Source organism: Porites lutea, chromosome 2 (assembly GCF_958299795.1).
Source record: "Porites lutea chromosome 2, jaPorLute2.1, whole genome shotgun sequence".
NCBI lineage: Eukaryota > Metazoa > Cnidaria > Anthozoa > Scleractinia > Poritidae > Porites > Porites lutea.
In genome coordinates this window covers 45,952,803-45,955,886 of record NC_133202.1, presented here as the reverse complement: position 1 = coordinate 45,955,886, position 3,084 = coordinate 45,952,803, and positions in this window count along the sequence as shown.

Sequence of the window (3,084 nt, the reverse complement as noted above, 5' to 3'; positions counted from 1 at the left end):
GCTGCATCCTAGAGGGGCCCAACAGAGATAAGGCAATGGGTTCTTTCGTTAGCAGATAAAATCTTTCCAGCCTAGTCAACTAAAGAAAGCTAAAGAAGGACTACAATGCCCTGCAATGTTTTGATTCTTTGTAGTTTAGGCTAAGCTAGGTCACTACTGCAATTAGTGACTTAGATGATCATGCACTGTATGGTCCACTTTAACTGTGACCGGTTTTGTATATTATTATTGCCTTATCAATTAAAATATGCAAGATGGAAACAATCCATTTGTGAATTCTAATTTAAAAAATGAGGATTTCCCATTATAACCTAAAGATATACAGCAATGAACAATAAAATACCATTTTATTATTAAGATATAAAGTTTCAACTTGTACATTATTTCCCAGTTAACAATCACACCTGCTGGAAAAAAAAGGGTGACATGTTATTAGTCAAACACTAATCCGCCATTATTATTCAGAAACTGTGAGCAAATAGTCGAGAAGAATTATGTATTTCCCACACACTGACACCATTGGACTTTAAAAGACCATGTAGTCCTATAGATTTTTTAGTTCCAACAATTATTGTTGACATTGTTTGCTGGGTAGCAATCATTTTAATGGCAACAAAGTTGCGCTAGCCCAGTCTTCCAGTGGTGAGTGAGAAAATTGCATCATATTTTATATACAGTAGGGTTATTTGCAATACATGGTATATTTATTCATCTGGGCCCAGTTGTTCGAAGGCCGGTTAGCGTTTAACCCGGAGTTAAATTTAACCCTGGTTTCTTTTTCTTGTGTTCAAAAGCATTTTCTCGGATAATTTTCTCTCTTATTTTTAGAGCTTCCAATCATCAACTTGTGGACAAAAAGAATTAAAACTGAATTGCTTTTTAAGCTTTCAAATCTTAATTCAAATCTTGCACTAACCCTGGGTTATCTTAACTCAGCTTTGAACAACTCGGCCTAGCACAATGGAATCCTGTGAACTCCATCTCATCCTCCAACCTTTCAGGCTCCTGGAAATGAGGTCGTATGCACTTAACTGCACAGGAATCAAGGACGGTAATGTACCTCCTGTGTCCCTGCCAAGAGAGCCCCTGTATCACCTTACCAATTGCCTGTAGGCAATGTGCCTGCTTTTTTTATGATCTGATTCTTCATATGCCGAGGCACCATGCTGCTGCTTGTATTGCCATGCAGCTCGTAACACCCAGTAAATCAGACAAACTGCCTGGAATCCTGGGTGTTCCACTATGCTCCTCTAGGAGGCTCCTCCATATTTTTAACTTCAACTGCCTCCAAATATTTACGTTTTACAACAGCCACCTCTTGGAAGCAGATATTTTCCCCCCATCACATAGTAGTTATTTTCTTTAGTCATAAATATTGAATGTCGGTTTATAATGGAGGGCAACAGAACAAGTGTTGAATATTGACCTTTTCATTCTGCACCCAGAAAATTATCAAACTGCCATAAGTCAAGACAGAGAATATTATTTCAATTTTGAGCTTATTCACTCTTTAACGTTTATGGCTTCATCATACTATCTCCTGCCCATAACCACAAAATAGTTTCAAATATGTACACGTTTTCAATACTGGGTGTATTATAATAGAAGTTCCTGCAGTTATATCTCATCGAACGCAATATTATTGTAGTTAACATAACCATTGTTGTGCTCCAGACAAAAACTTCAGTGAATACGACATGTCCCAACCTCGAAAATTATATACTGGGGAGCAGAAACGTTTTATGCAAGCAGTTAGTTCACATGGGTATGGAGGTGTATCTCATCCCAACTTTAAATTGTCTTAATAATAACATCCGGATACACAGAAGCTAGAATAACAACTTCTGAACCAAATTCATTGACAGAGCAAGACACAGTAAAAGTAAGTGAACGACTTGTAGGAAAACAACTGTACAGCGCCTTTCAGTTATTATGTATAACAATCTGTATAACAACAAAAGAGACAAATTTTAAAGTGCAAGCACTCCACGAGTCGAGCATGAGCGGCTGTCAAGGGGCAAAGATATGGAAATTTATTTGCGTTGCAGTCAACGAATTACGAGAGCGTAGTTATTGCTTCCGATATAAATCACTGCTTTTTGTAAAACCAGGATTAAAGCGGAAATTAAAAAAAACTATACTGAGACAACTTGCCCAGATTATCATTTGATTTCCAGTAGTCGTTAGAAGGGGAAGGTACGCTTTCGACTACTTGTACACATGAAAACAATGATCTAAAATTATAAACGCTCAGTATACAAAAAAAAATGCGTGTTTAATTAGTCCTTTTCCTTTTACAATTTGAAGCATTCATAGCATTGATGAAATCAAGCGATTTACGGATCGCACTGTACACAAGAATTGTTCAAAACCATCTAGGCACTCACCATTCTTCACTATCGAGATCGCAGCGGGCGAGTGGTAGGCTCGATGTTTTCTGGCGACGCACGAACGTCATCAGCTTCGGACAATCTTCCAGGCGGCTCAAAACGCCGGGGTTGAATTTCCGTGAAGGGCTTCCCTATACTTCGCATTCTAAAAGTTTTTCTAGAACCGAATAATCGGACAAAGAGGTAGCGCTATCACTTGAAGAACTACAGTCAGCCATATTCAAGATCATCTGTTGTTCCACACCTGTGACGTCACGTCACGTGATAGGCAAAATCGAAGCGTTAATGGCGGAAGTTCGAGCAAGCGGCAAATTTAACACTTTGAATCTCGATTTCTGAGCCAAATAGATCGCTGAAGATATATTTCTTGATGGTATTACAATGAGAAAAACATTTGCAAGGTTTTTCTGAAAAATGTTGTCCTACGCGAGAGTTGCCCTTTAAAACTACAGCTGTACTCAGATAATCAATTTCCGGCTGGATTCTGTTCTATTGTCACTATAGCTTGAAAATGACAATGCAAAACTGAGCTGACGCTTATTCGTTATGAGATATTTCTCTCTTTTCGCAGTGGTAAAATCGCAGGCACCTCGCTCGGTAAATCGCGCCTACGGAACGGAATTAGTACTGTATTTACTTTTAGTTAAATATTAACTTACCTTGGCTTGCTCTTTCCTGACAGCGTCACGCACGC